This window comes from Chlorocebus sabaeus, chromosome 20, assembly GCF_047675955.1.
Source record: "Chlorocebus sabaeus isolate Y175 chromosome 20, mChlSab1.0.hap1, whole genome shotgun sequence".
Classification (NCBI taxonomy): Eukaryota; Metazoa; Chordata; class Mammalia; order Primates; family Cercopithecidae; genus Chlorocebus; species Chlorocebus sabaeus.
Window position 1 is genome coordinate 107,497,198 of NC_132923.1, and position 15,304 is coordinate 107,512,501.

Below are 15,304 nucleotides of genomic sequence, written 5' to 3' on the forward strand. Positions count from 1 at the left end.
CTCGTTTCTCCACACAGGGCCTGGGATGGGGAAGCAGAAGAGGGGGAGTAATTAAAGGAGAGTGTGGGACCCCTCTCCACCTCCCTTCACCAGGCAAAGGGATCACCCCCTCACCTCCAGCAGTGGGAGAATGACCCAGAGAACAGCAGAGCTGGGGTAAGAATAACAGCAGGAAATGCCACATCACACAGCAGAGAAAATGATCCGGAACTAACAGCCCCCGGAGAACGCAAGTGCAGGCACTTGCTGCAAGACAGGAGTACAGAGGCACACCACACGTGGCCGCTGGCCCTCCCGTCTTTTGTGAGACAGCCCTCCCTTTCCCTTGCAGCACGTGTTTCAAGTGCATTGTTTTTCTTTGTTTGATAAAATGTAACTCATTTAAGGCTCTGGGATGGTTATTTCAGGTCTCCAAAGCATACTTTTCACGGAAAGATCAATTCCAAGAAAACACTTAAAGTCTGTGGTAGTTAGATCCATTAACAAGGGCTAAATGGCCAATCACTCACAGAGGCAGCCTCTGAGTAAGCCCAAGAAATGATCAAACTGACTGGGCACTCTGCCGGGAGCCCTGGAGCGACATTTACAACACACACGTTATGAGCTTTTTCTTTTTCTCTGCCTAAAATTAAACTTCATTTTTTTGAGACCAAGGAAGATCATTAAGAGGGCAACTAGCTAGCCCTGTGCAGTGGATGGAGGAGGCCGCCCAGATCACTCCTGGAAAGGGGTCTCTGCTCCTCTGAAAGACTGAATCTGTGCATCCAGCAGCCCATGGAAGAGTGAGTCAGCCATCCTCACACACGTGTGGGCAGCGCAAGCAGGAAACCCAGAACGCCACCTCAATGCCACAGCTCACTGTGCAAAGAAGGCCAGGGGGGAGATTGTGACTCGACAGAGATCATCTCTGGAGGAAGGGACTGGGGGAGAGCAAGGAGAGGCAGGGACATACTGCTAATCATCCGAGATAAATGATGGGGTTGACTTCGTTTAGGCCTCCTGATAATCCAGTGGATTCGATGGTACTATGACCCCACTTTACAGATGAGGAAACTGAGGCTCAGACAGGGGAAGTCCTTTACCCTGAACCACCCAAGTTGCAATTCAAATCCAGATCTGTCTGATGCCAAAGCCTGAGCACTTCACTTATATGCCTCTCTCACCTCCTGGTTGTATACCCCTAAGGATGGGAAGCTCACTACCTCTCAAGACAGCGCATTCCATCTCGGGACAGGTTTGACTTGGAAAATCCTTCCTTCAGGCCACATTGAGGACATCTACTTCATATTCCACATGGCAGCACATGTGTTTGAAGGTAACTCTCATCCTTCCAGAGATTTTCTGTCCCCAGGTTCTACGATCCCATTCCTTTGGCGTTCCTCATTAAACAGCCCCTCCAACCAAGCTCCTCTCTCTCTTTTGAGCTTTCTGATGCAACTTCCCAGGGAAGGTCTGCCCAGGGTAGGGCCTAACTGAGACCTCTGTCTGTCCTAAGTCCCCAGCAGGGCCCTGGGTCAAGTTTCCCTCTTTTGTTTTTGTTTTGTTTTTGTTTTTGTTTTTTTGCTGACCCTTCCTGAATGAGGAGCCATCTGCCCAGACATGGGGTCGGTCATGGACGATTGAGTAATTTCTCCTTTATTCCCCAACCCATTCACCTGATTCCTGTCAGAAATGTTCCCCCTGAAATGTAATAGACAATCTGAATAATAGGAATTTTTTAACCATTTTACTGAGATACAACTGACTTGAAATAAACCGCTTGTATTTAAAATGTATAACTGGCTATATGTCTTGATGTAAATATACATCCTTGAAACCATCACCACATCAAGATGATAACTTCATCCATCACCCTGAAAGTCTCCGTATGCTCCTTCCTCATTCCTCCCTCCTGTCCTCCCTGCCTTTCCACATCCACATCTCCATCCCCAGATAACTGTGGATCTGCTTTCTGTCGCTACAGTGTGCATTTCCTAGAATTTTATGTAATTGGAATCATACCAAAATGTAGTCCTTTATGTGTGGCTTCAGCGCAGCTATTTTGAAATTCATCCATGTCACTGCATGTAACAATAGTTATTCTATTGCTAAGTAGCATCCCATTGTATTTATATGCCAAAAGTGTTCATCCATTTGCCTAAGGATGGACATGTGGGTTGTCTCAGTTTGGGACCACTATAGTTAACATTGCTATGAATCTTTCTCATAAATAACAACAAGTGGAAAGGCTGCATTATACGGTAGATGTTTGTTTAACTTTTTAAGAATGGCGATCATTAAAAAGTCAGGAAACAACAGATGCTGGAGAGGTTACAGAAAAAATAGGAACACTTTTACATTGTTGGTGGGAGTGTAAATTAGTCCAACCATTGTGGAAGATGGTGTGGGAACTCCTCAAGGATCTGGAATTGGAAATACCATTTGACCCAGCCATCCCATTACTGGGCATATATCCAAAGGATTATAAATCATTCTATGATAAAGACACATGCACACATGTGTTTATTGCAGCACTATTCCACAATAGCAAAGACTTGGAACCAACCCAAATGTCCATAAATGATAGACTGGATTAAGAAAATGTGGTGCATATACACCATGGAATACTATGCAGCCATAAAAAATGATGCATTCATGTACTTTACAGGGACACGGATAAAGCTGGAAACCATCATTCTCAACAAACCATCACAAGATCAGAAAACTAAACACCGCATGTTCTCACTCATAAGTGGGAGTTGAACAATGAGAACACATGGACACAGAGAGGGGAACATCACACACCAGGGCTTGTTGGGGGGTGGGGGGTAGGGGAGGGATAGCATTAGGAGAAATACCTAATGTAGGTTAAGGGTTAATGTGAGGAAAGAGAGACACCGTCTCATATTGTTTTATATTGTTTTATACTCAGTACCTGTTTTAAGAAAAAACAAGGAAGTGAAACCAAAGATAGGCAACCAGGCCTGGGCCTGCCTGGCCTAAATCCAGTAGTTAAAAATCAACTAATAACTTAGAAACCAATGTTATTCATAGATTCCAGACATTGTGTGGAAGAACATTGTGAAACTCCCTGCCCTGTTCTGTTTCACTCTGACCACCGGTGCGTGCAGACCCTGTCACGTACCCCCTGCTTGCTCAAATCAATCATGACCCTTTCATGTGAAATCTTTAGTGTTGTGAGCCCTTAAAAGGGACAGAAATTGTGCACTTGGGGAGTTCAGATTTTAAGGCAGTAGCTTGCCGATGCTCCCAGCTGAATAAAGCCCTTCCTTCTACAACTCGGTGTCTGAGAGGTTTTGTCTGCGGCTCGTCCTGCTACAGATGGGTGCAACAAACCACCAGGGCACGTGTATACCTATGTAACAAAACTGCACATTCTGCACATGTAACCCAGAACTTAAAGTATAATTAAAAAAAAGAAATTGTCAAACTGTCTTCTGAAGTCGTTGGACCATTTTACCCTCCCACCAGCAGTTCATGAGAGTTCCAGTTCCTCCACATCCTGGACAGAACTTGATACGATCTTTTTAATTTTAGCCATTCTGACACCTCAGATGTATAGTGATGTCTCACTGTGGTTCTTAATGTATGTTTCCTAATGACTAAAGATGTCCAACATCTCTTCATGTCCTCATTTACCATTCACATTATCTTCTTGGGTGACGTGTTCAAATCCTTTGCCTATTTTTTATTGGTGGCTTGCTTTGGGAGTTATTTACATACCCTAGATATAAATATTTTATCAGATACATGCTTTGAGAATATTCTCCCAGTCTATGGCTTATATTTTAATTGCCTTAGCATATAATTTTTATAAAACCCAATGTATCAATGTTTTATGAGTCATGCTTTGGGTGTTGTCTTTAAGAAATCCTTGACTAATTCAAGGTAACAAAGATTTTCTCCTCTGTTTTCTTCTTAAGTTTTATAATTTTAGGATTTATTTTTAAGTCCATGATCCACTTTACATTTTTATACCATGTAAGGTATGAATGAAAGCTCTCCTTTTCTGCATATGAACATCCAATTGTGCCAGCATCATTGGTTGAAAAAGCTCTCCGCAAATGGCCTTTGCACTTTTGTCAGAAATCAGTTGTTCTTATATGTGTGGGTCTATTTCTGAACACTCTATTCTGTTCCATATTAATCTTTTTGTTCACATTTATGCCAATACCACCTTGTTTTGATGATGCCAACTACATTTTGTTCTCTTTTTCAAAGTTTTTTATTTTTTATTCAAGTCTTGCATTTCCATATGAATTTTTTAAGGAGTTTGTAAATTTCAGCTGATAAATCAAAAACCTCTTGGACTTTCGGTTGGGATTGACTTGAATCTAGTTATCAATTTGGGGAGAATTGACCATTTTATCAATATTAAATCATGCAGCCCATGGATAATATGTATTTCTCCATTCATCTGGGTCTTCTTTATCTCAGTAATGTTTTTCATTCAGAGTGTGTGGGTCTTGCACATCTTTTTCAGATTTATCTCTAAGTATTTTATATTTTGTGATGCTGTTTTAAACAGTAACTTTGGTTTCAATCACTGATTGTTCTGCTATTGGTATTTGGAAATACAATTGACTGTTCTATGTAGATCTTGTATCTTATGTTCTATGTAGATCTTGTATGTTTAGATCTTGCTAAACTCACTTAGCTCTATCATGTTGTCTGCAACTAAAAGGCTTTATTTATTCCTTTCCAACATGGATGCTTTTAATTTCTTTTTCATTCTGTATTTCACTGGTTGGCACTTTAAGTAAAATGTTTAGTAGAAGTGGAAGAGCAGATGTCCTTGTCTTGTTCCTGATTTTAGGGGAAGAATATTCAGTCTTTCTCCATTAAATATGATGTTTGCTGTTGATTTTTCATAGGTGCTTCTTCTCAGTTGGCAGAATTTCCCTTCTATTTCTAGTTTCCTGGCAGTTTTTTTATCAAGAATGTAAATGGTGAATAATGGGATGTTAAAAAGTGAAAGATTGATTGGAAAACAGCCACCATGCTTCTCAATTTTTATCTCTCTCCAGTCCTTTGAAATGTGACTTTGCTGTTCTTGCTATCAAGCGGTGAGGTCTATTTCCCCAACTCTTGAATCTGGGCTGGCCCTGTGACTTGCTTTTACCCATAAAATATGGCAAAAGTGATGTGCCAGTTCTCAGCTGTTTTAAAATGTACCCAGGATTTGTTTTAATCAGGTATTTACAAGACACATAGATATGGAAATGATTATCATGAAGGAAAATGTTTATTCTCACAGATTCCTGGAAACAAGAGGCATAGCATGCCATGCAGGGAAGTAGCAGGGTAAGTCAGGAGGCAGGGGGAGAAGAGGAAATCAAATGGCCCAGAGCATTCACTGGAGCTCTCATGGGCAGGAATGGGTGAGGCAGGGTAGGTTGCTGAGTAAGCTTACAGTTGGGTGGTTGGATAACTTGAGTGAGCTTTGCCCCATAAGGGTGGTCCCTAGATGTCCACTACCTGGACCTGGGGTGATTTAGGGCAGGGCAGGGAGAATGTTGGCTTGGTATGGGAGAGTTAGATAAATGAGGTGGTTGGGGACGTGGGCTCTCGGTCGGTTGGTTTGAATATCAAAGATATGCTCTCAGGAGAGTCCTTTGCTATCTCTGCAGAATAACTAGCCCTGGTAGGGGTGGTGTCTCCGGGATCAAGGCCCCAAATGCCAGAGCATCAATAATACAGAAATGAGAATATACAGTCAATATATCCACCCATGCCTCAAAACACCTTGTGTGCTTTCACCCTCTCTTTTGAACATGAAGATGCATCTGGGCTGGCCTGTTCTCAGTGAGACCACACGAAACAGAAATGAGTCAACTCCCCTGAGACCATGCCAAGTCAGCCAATCCACAAGCTGATTGCAGATGCAGGAGTATATCCCTCCAAGATCAACCAAACCCCACCCCAGATCAGCAGAAGCACCCAGCTTACATACACACTCCTGAGCTCAATAAATGCTTGTTAATTTAAGCCAATAATTTTGTGGTGGTTTGTTACGCAGCAGGAGCTGGCTGATACACCATAGCTCTCTCACCACAAAACTGTTTGGCTCAACTGCCTTGCAGTATTTCATCAAGCATCTTGACCCTTCTCACTCCTCTCTTTATCACCATCTTTGTTCCTAAAATTCCACAGGTGTTTCTCCCGTGCCTAGAGAAATTTTAATGGAGTTGCTAGGACCCATTTCCTGCTTTCAGTGCCTCCTTTCTTCAACCACTCAACAAACATTTAAAGTGTGCCATTGCATGTGTCAGGCATGCAGGAAAAGACAGTAAAATGGACATAGGATTGCCACCAAAGAACTTCCAGGAGATGGGAGAATTAATTAAGTAACTGCAGCAGAATTCCATGTAGCATTTTACCCAGAATTTGTGTCATTCTCCATGCGAAGTGCTCCAATCTGCAATGAAATTGCAGCCTCCATGCTTAGCCAGAATACTCAGTGCCCACCTTACAAAAGAGCAGGTGCTCACAGTGAGGAGAAGCTACACTCAGAAATGAGCAACTGGGCTAGAAACACCAGCTCCGAATTGCAGTAGCCTCTGCAGGGCTGTGCCCGGCCCCTCCAGCTTCTACTGACAGAGGGTGGCAGGGCCTGCCCGTCTGCACACAAGACTGGAAAGAGAAATCATGGGTCTTCATGCCTCCCACCCATGAGACACAACTTGCCTGAAAGTCACATCAGGGAGAGGGGCCAGGAGCAATTTTCCAGATGCTTGTCATTTTCAGGAAAACAAATGCCTTCCAACAAGGCCTGAGTTCTGGCCCTTTACACAGAGTCCTCAGTGTCTGTCCCCAGGAGGAGGCTGGTTTGTCCCCAACACCTCCTCCACACCATATCCAGATTCTCTCTGTGCCATTCTCAGTGACTCTGGCCCCATCCAATGACTGTGCCCAGTTCCCCAGGGTCATTTTCCCCACTGGGATGTGAAATCCATGCCATGGTCATCTCTATGCCCTATGGAACCTGGAACAGGTTGAGTCCTCAATGAATGTGAGTGGACTGTGGGATCTGGGACTGCCCTGGCTGCTGGGCTAGACCTCAGGAAGGGGGTCCACTCCTTCATGTTCCACCTGGCCCCATTTAACCTCTCCCCAGTGACCATCCTGGGACTGGTTTGGCCAGGATGCAGTGCAGAGTGGGAGGGACCAGCGCATCCTGAGCACCTGCTGTGTGTGGAGAACTGTGCCTTCATCAGCTCATTTGATCCTCACAGCAAGCCTGTGGGGTGGCGAGACTCAGCCCATTTTGTTGATGAAAAAACGGAGACTAAAGCAGTGATGGCCCAGGGCTCATGACCAGGGCTTCCTGAGCCATATGTAAGTTAGGGTCCCCCTTGTTCCTCAGCCCTGTGGGGTCTACCTCTGGCTCCTGTGTGATGGCAGAGAGAGCCCCTCCCCACACAGCCCCCACAAAGATGCTCCGGAGTCCTGGAGGAGAGGTCGGAAGACACAGCACCAGGAAGCAGGCAGCGGGGCCTTGTGGGGGAACCTGCACCAGGGTTTGGCCAGCCTGGGCCTGTCTCTCTCCCACCCACAAGCTGGGTGACCTTGGGCAAGTCACTTAACTCCTCTCAGCCTCAGTTTCCTCATCCACAACCCCGGGCCATAAATCCCTGTCTGCCTGGGTTTCTGTGACGGTAGCTGAGTTCAATGCTTGTGCAAGTGCCCAATGCAGATCTTGGCCTGCCAGAGAGGGGCTGGAACTGAGCCTCCTGCACTACGTGGAGAAGGCCTGGAACCAGAACCCGGGACACTGATGCGTGACTCCGCCCTCCTGCCCTCCCAGCTGTTTCAGAGGCTGCACTCAGCTTCCTCCCAACCCCTTTGGACCCAACAGTGAGGCACACAGGGCTCCTCCTCTGGCCACGTGCCCTTTGCAGACATTCGAAGATGCCAGAATTAATCAGGGCACAGCTCACAGGGCTGACCATGACCACAGCTCCAGCAACAGCCCCTTTTCCGTCTCCCTCCCTCCTCTGATGATCCCACACCCTGCAGTAGCTGAGCCAGTCTGTGGGAGCCCCCAGTGCTGGGTGGGGCCCCTCTGAGGACTGCCGCGCATTCCCTATAATGACATTCATTAGTCTGTCTGACATCAGTACCATTCTCAGGTTAATATATTTAACTTAATGAGGCATTTATTTCCTGTTAGAAAACTCCTGAAGAAGCATGTTTGCTCCTGATGAGCTCAGCTGATGAATAGATTAATACCAGGCTTGAGAAACTGACCGAGAAAACCAATCTAACCAGCTTGTGTTTCTTCTTCAGGTATGGGCTGAGCTTGAATTAATTTAAGTTAATTGTCATTTCTTAGAGGAAGAAACAGGAAGAAGATCCCTGCCTGGCTCTGGGACACGTCCTCCAAGTGCCTGTTTCCCTTCCTGCACCCCCAGCCCCAGCTCCAAGCGTATGAAAAGACCAAGGGCCAGCAGATGATGAGGGGAGAAAAGAAAGCCTGAAACCAAGCAACAGGAAAGCGAGAGCATGGACAGGAAGCTCTCGCACGATGACAGCAACAGCAACTGCAGCGACAGGACAGGGGGTCCAGTTGGACCATCTTAGTCATTTGTGGGGTTCACCATTGTCATCCCAGCACCCAGCACCCAGTGGAGACTCATAGGTATTTATTAAAATAAAGGAAAAAGATACTCAACAATGATGGCTGTTGCTATTAATCAAGGAGTCACATGATCTCAAGAGAGAGAAGATGCTCAATGTCCCAGACACATCTGATGGGTGAACCAGAGCTCAGTGACTCCTGTCCCAAGGGCCACAGATGACCCAAAGGCTAATTTTCTTTGGTGCCTTGCCAATGGATTTTTCCACATCTCTCTCCCCATGGGCACTTAGAGCCACTGCCATCCGTGAGTGATGCCAGCCAGCACCTGCCACCCTCCCTCCCAGGAACAGGCTTCCAGGTCATGCTGATTCAGTGCCTTCCCCTGTCCAAACCAGAAGCAGAAGGAGGCTCAGCACCCTTTTTTACCCACCCTGCTTGCTCAATGACCAAAATTCACTCCAGACAAGTCCAGCCCTGTTTCCACTGCGTTCAGAGTTGTTGGAAGTCGGGGAGCTTGCTGTGGAATGACGGGGGTGTTTACAGGCAGACACAGTTGATTGCAACCTCACTTCTGCTTTGGTGACTGAACAGCAATGATGCTGCACTAACTGAGCAGCGCTGTGTGCTGGCCGCTGTGCACACATCATTCCACTGACTCTTCACAACAGCTCTGGGAGTCATCCCCATTGTGAGCTCACTTTTAAAGATGAGGAAATTGAAGCTAAAAGACACTTGGGTGGTTAGAGTGGAATACGAGCTCCATGCAAGGCTCCTGTTTGCACCAAATCCAGTGCTCCCGACAGGAGCTGATCACCTGTCAAAGGCCCTCTGTGCCACCTCTAGTTTCAGCCTCATCCTACCTCACCTACTCCTAGATCTCTGCTGCTACAGTTGGTGGCATCCCAGGCACAGCACCTCTTTGAACCATGAGCCAGTCTTCCTAAACATCAATATTACTCAACGATTTGATAGGAGGGTTTTTTTTTAATCCAAGCAAATATTATGGAATGGAATAAGAATTAACATGACTTTTTTCTAAGATAAATGATCAGTCCTTAAAATGTTCTGCTGTGGTAGCTTGTTTCTGCCTGTGCCCTCAGATGCCCAGAGAGCATTCACGGCTTCCTGCCCTAGGCGGACTTTGCAGGAAATGTTGCAGGAGCATTGCCCTTAAACCTAACCAGAATCTTAAATATCATCCAAGCCTAAGTCTAATCTCCTCTAGAGGTCAACTTGATCATAAGAGGTGTGAGCCATGAGAATGTCTAGGGAGGACACCCCAGACAGCAGAGCCACAAGTGCAGAGTGACAGGTGCTAGGCAGGTGAGGCCAGAAAGGTCACAGGGTCTTGGGGACCAGTGAAGGACTCCGGCTTTAACCTGGGGAAGATGGGAGCCATGGAGGGTGTGAGCAAGAAAGGAAGTGGTTGCACGGGCATTCTAAAAGCCTCCCTCCTGCTGCTCAGTGGAGATGAGACCACAGCGGGTGAGAGTGGAATCAAGGAAATGGTTGGACAGCGCCTGCAACCATCCAGGCAGTGGGTAGATCAAATCAGGGCAGGAGCTAAGACAAACATGTGTTTTCCAGGGTTGTGGTGAGGGTTATAGATAATGAATAATAGTTAAACAAACAAAAAAGCATCTAGCACTGTGCCTGGCACACAATAGGCCCTGTAGAAATAACAGCTGTTATTATTATCAGTTAGTTGAAGGTGTTCATAAATCTGAAGTCAAATCCTGCAGCTACCCGGCCTCGTTTCTCTGAGTTCAGTAGCTCCATCCAGACTCTCAGAGGGAATTGCAAAGAAAAACAAAAACAAACCTCAGGCTGCAAAGAGAAATTGCCAATGGTGCAGCACAGGGGAAAGTCTCTTCCTAAGGTCTTCTCAGCAGTGGAGAAAGGCTCAATTAAGTGATAAAACACTCACATTTCACAGGTTCCCCATGCCTGAGTGACAGCTATCTGGAGTTTTGTTTGTTTGTTTTTGAGATGGAGTTTCTCTCTTGTTGCCCAGACTGGAATGCAATGTCACAATCTCAACTCACTGCAACCTCTGCCTCCCGGGTTCAAGCAATTCTTTTACCTCAGCCTCCCAAGTAGCTGGGATTACAGGCGTGCACCACCACACCAGGCTAATTTTTTGTATTTTTAGTAGAGACGGGGTTTCTCCATGTTGGTCAGGCTGGTCTCAAATTCCCGACATCAGGTAATCCACTCGCCTCGGCCTCCCAAAGTGCTGGGATTACAGGAGTGAGCCACCGTGCCTGGCCTATCTGGAGTATTTTTAAGAGGAAGGTAGACTTTAAAAACAATTCGCTCTTGGTTTAAAAATTAAATAAATGGGAGACATGCGCACACGTGCACACACACACGCACACACACGCACACACACGCACACACACGCACGCACACACACCCACACACACATACACACACACTTGATTTTCCCAAATCAAACCCCTTCTTCTGTAATCAACTTTTTCAATGGGATTTTTAAACTGGATGTAATAGCAAACAATATTCACGCAGGCAGTAGATCAAGTGCACCTTATTTGGAATGAAACTGACAGCCACTTTAGATCAGAAAATGTAGCTACTGTTGGGATCTAAAGAGAAGATACAGCTCCAGGGCAAATTAACCTCCAGCTTTTCAAAGACTGACTTCACACCTGTTGGGCTTCGCTCTTGTTGCAAGTATCAGTCGGGAAATTCATAGACAAGGTTGGACATCTTCCTGGAGCGTAGAGAGTAGGCGCCACATCAAAGTGAGGACATTCATCCTTCTGGGGCTGGAGCTCCTGTGTGGAGCTAGGAGCTGAACCGCAGCTGGCTGGGTGATCTTGAGGCTATTGCTTTCTCTCTTCATGCCTCAGTTTTCCCAATGTGTAAAATGAGGGGCTAGCTGGTCTCTGATGATTCTTCTAATATAAAATTATAATAAGTGAAAGTAAAACTAGGATGAAAGAAGGCAAATGAGCACAGTGTGGGAAGGAAGAGGGAAGGATCATCCTGGAGGAAAATGCAAAGAACAAGAGTGAGAGGAAACGTCATCTGAGGTGAGAATGCCGTGACTGCCCCAGATGAATGAGGCCGCAGAGTTGCTCAGACACCGTCACCTCCATCATCTCAGTCCTCATAGTCCCAGGAGGTGAATTATCCCCATGTCACGAATGTGACAGCTGAGACTCTGAGAGGGGGCAGAATGTGCCCAAGGTCACACTGTAAGTCAGAGAAAGAAAACAGCAGGAGAGGGGGTTTCTGCTGGCGACACTTCCAGGGAGCGTCCAGAGGTGGGGTCAGATCTACCAGCGCTAACTCCAGGGCCCTTTCCCCCAGTCTCTGCATTTCCCACAGCCTGCTGGGCATCTCCTGGACACACTGTCAGTGCCACCAAGATTGGTGCTACCATCTTCCATCACACAGCTGGGCATGGAACAATTGGAATTTGAGCCCAGGACCAATCGACTCTGAAGTTCTTGCACTTTCTGTCCCATGACATTATCCCTCCAGTAAATCACATACCAAGGTCTATCATTCTCTCAACGTGAAGTTTTCTGTCCTTCTCTTCCTCTTAGACTCAACTGCCCACCTTTGAAGCATAGGAAGATAAGCCCAGGCTCTATCTCCACACTAGTCTATGAACCCCGCAAGGGCAGGACTCATACTTGGTTTAACAAAGACCTCCAGGGCTGAGTGGCACACCTGACCTGTGGACCCCCAGGAGGCAGTTCAGGATGTGAGGGGGGCCCTTCCAGCAAGGAAGACGCCAGTGTGGGGAAGGCAGCCAGGCAATACCAGGCCCAGATGATGCCACCCAGAGTGGTTTGAGAGTGTCAGGACCAGGCCTGGAAGGAGCCAACAGCAGGACCCAGGCACAGAGAGTCCTGCATGAAAGACCCGGGGAAGGACCAAGACTGGGAGAGAGAACTGAGCAGCAGGGCCAGGAGACCTGAGGCAGCCCAAGGACCAGGTAAGGTCATGGGAGGGCAGGTTGCTCAGGGACAAGTCGGTGGACGAAGCCTCATACACTGCTGGTGGGAGTATAAATTGGAAGCACCACTTTGCAAAACTGTTTGGCAGTCTCTGTCGATGCTGAACCTGTGTGTGATTGATGACTCAGAAATTCCACTCATAAGTATCTGCCCAGCAGAAATTCACCCATATGTTCACCAAAAAGCACTTGCAAGAACTTCATAGCAGTACTGTTCCCAACAGCCTCAAACTGGAAAGTACTCAGATTTCATCTAGAGTTAGATGGGTAAACAAATAGCTGCATATTCATACAATATACAAACATCACACATCAATAAGAATCAACAGTGTGCAACTTAACACGTCGACCTGGATAAAACCCACACATGATGTTGAACAAAGTGGAAACGAAACACGTAGGGGCACCGGACAGTGTGGATGCGTTTGCATGAAGTTCTGGAACAGGCACAGAGGATACACGGGGTTAGAAGGCAGGGCGCGGCCGGGCGCGGTGGCTCAAGCCTGTAATCCCAGCACTTTGGGAGGCCGAGATGGGCGGATCACGAGGTCAGGAGATCGAGACCATCCTGGCTAACACGGTGAAACCCCGTGTCTACTAAAAAAAATACAAAAAACTAGCCGGGCGAGGTGGCGGGCGCCTGTAGTCCCAGCTACTCGGGAGGCTGAGGCAGGAGAATGGCGTAAACCCGGGAGGCGGAGCTTGCAGTGAGCTGAGATCCGGTCACTGCACTCCAGCCTGGGCGAGACTCCGTCTCAAAAAAAAAAAAAAAAAAAGGCAGGGCGCTGCTCACCTGTCCTGACCTGGAGGAAGAGTGATAAGCAGGGGTGTGAGGGGACCCCTGGAGTCCTGGTAACATTCTCTTTCTTGATCTGCACTGGTCCCATAGGTGTATTTAGTTTCAGAGAGTTCTTTAGCCATACGCTTACCATTTGTGTACTCTCTTCTGTGTAAGTCTCACATTTCATTAGGTTACACTGAAAGGTTTGCTTTAAAAAAAGATAAGCCCCAGGGCCCTTTTTAGTGAAATGCCCAGAATATGCCAATGGGCCTGGCTGCACTCACACCTGACAGACACACCCAACACACTGTATATGAACAAATCATTCATTGTTAAATGATGAACCAATTACCAAATTGACAACTACATGAAGCACTGAATAAATGAATGGACTGAGGAATCATGAATCCACACATGAATGAGGTGACAAATGAAAGAACAATCAATGGAAGCAGAAACAAACTGAGGTGTGGATCAAGGAATACATTCACGCATGATGACTATATAAGTAAAATGAATGAAAGAAGCAATGAACAAATGAAAAATATCAAAGAGCCAAATGAATGGGTATAAAAAAACAATACACGAAAGAGTAATTGTGCAAATGCCTAACGCCTATGTGGACAAATGGTTCAATGTGTTCTCGCTGGACATGAGGCAATGTCATTCGCAGAGCAGAAAACACTCACTTTGGGGGAAAGTGTCTCCACTCAGACATCAGGGACCCAGGTCTTAGCAAATCAGCATGTTCTCCTCCCACTGAAGGTTCCTCAAGTGATTTCAATTCAGATGTAATAAGAGTATGCTTGAGCAAATACCCACTGAGTTGCCGCGCACTCCCCAGGGTTAACTCTGTGTTCTGTGGAAAGAGCTAAACGGAATTGACTGCATTGTTTTCCCAATTACGTTGCAGATAATTACCTATTATGTAGCAAAACCCCGGGATGATTTTAATAATCACTATTTAAACAACACATTTTTACTGTCTCCTTACACATTAACCTCCAGGAAGTACAATTAATGTCAGTGTGAGAAAGTTGGCAGCGTGGCCCAGGAATGAGGATGAGTTGAGGCTGTGGCTGCGATCCTCCTGTGAGACTCCGAGGCCGAGGGATGCTGAGGCCAAAGCTCAGGTTGAGAACTCGGAAAACCTGCGTCCAGGAGATCAGACAAGTATCTCCCCATCTGAGCCTTGGTCACTTTCCCTGTTAAACTAGGATGATTCCCTAAATCTGCAAACTCACTAGGACATTAGGAGATCTGACTGCAGGCCTGGATCAGAGTCAGCGTTTGTCACACAGACACCCCCACCATGTCCCCACCGCGAGGGCACATCCTTCATTGTGGGGTGGCAACGGAGTCTTTTCTTGACATGTGCCCCCTCCCCAAACTGAGGGTAGGGACCGAGTCTCGCTTCTTGGTGCATCTCAGCACCAGCATGGGGCCTGGCACATAGTAGGTGCTCAGTACGCATTGGTTGAAAGAACAAATTAACCCCGTCACATACTGTGTGTTTTGTAAACTGCCTTTATAAACACAATATGGTTTGAAAGACACATGGCCACTCACCAAATGCTCCTCCATCTGCTCGTGGTTGTCCAGATCCCGCTTCACTCCCGGCCCATCCGTCCTTCCAGTTTACTCCCTCGGTATCTGCCTCACTCGGCCCCTCTCCCACTTCTGTCTGATGCCTCTAGCGGCTGTGAGCCTAGAGAGGGCAGAAAAGCCGTTTGGACTGTGATAAAGTACCTATCGCCAGGCTCTGAATGAGGGGCTGGGAGCTTGCTCTGAGGAAATAAGATATGTCTGGGTGTCCACACTGACCCCGACAGGGGGCCAGCTTTGACAAGAGTTCAGCTTGCGGAGTGACCTCAGAGCCCAATTCTTCCCCCCCAGGAACAACAGGGACCTAGTCCCACAGAGGCTGCCCAGAGAACGCAGATCCCTTGAC

General features: G+C 46.7%; 1 long non-coding RNA gene across 1 annotated transcript; it reads left to right on the top strand.

Annotated features, from left to right (window-relative positions):
* Positions 1–879: 879 nt before the first annotated feature.
* On the top strand, positions 880–3,430 carry LOC140709386 (uncharacterized). Its single transcript, XR_012089891.1, has 2 exons — positions 880–1,315; positions 2,648–3,430. It is a non-coding gene; the product is annotated as an uncharacterized lncRNA (long non-coding RNA).
* Positions 3,431–15,304: the final 11,874 nt, after the last annotated feature.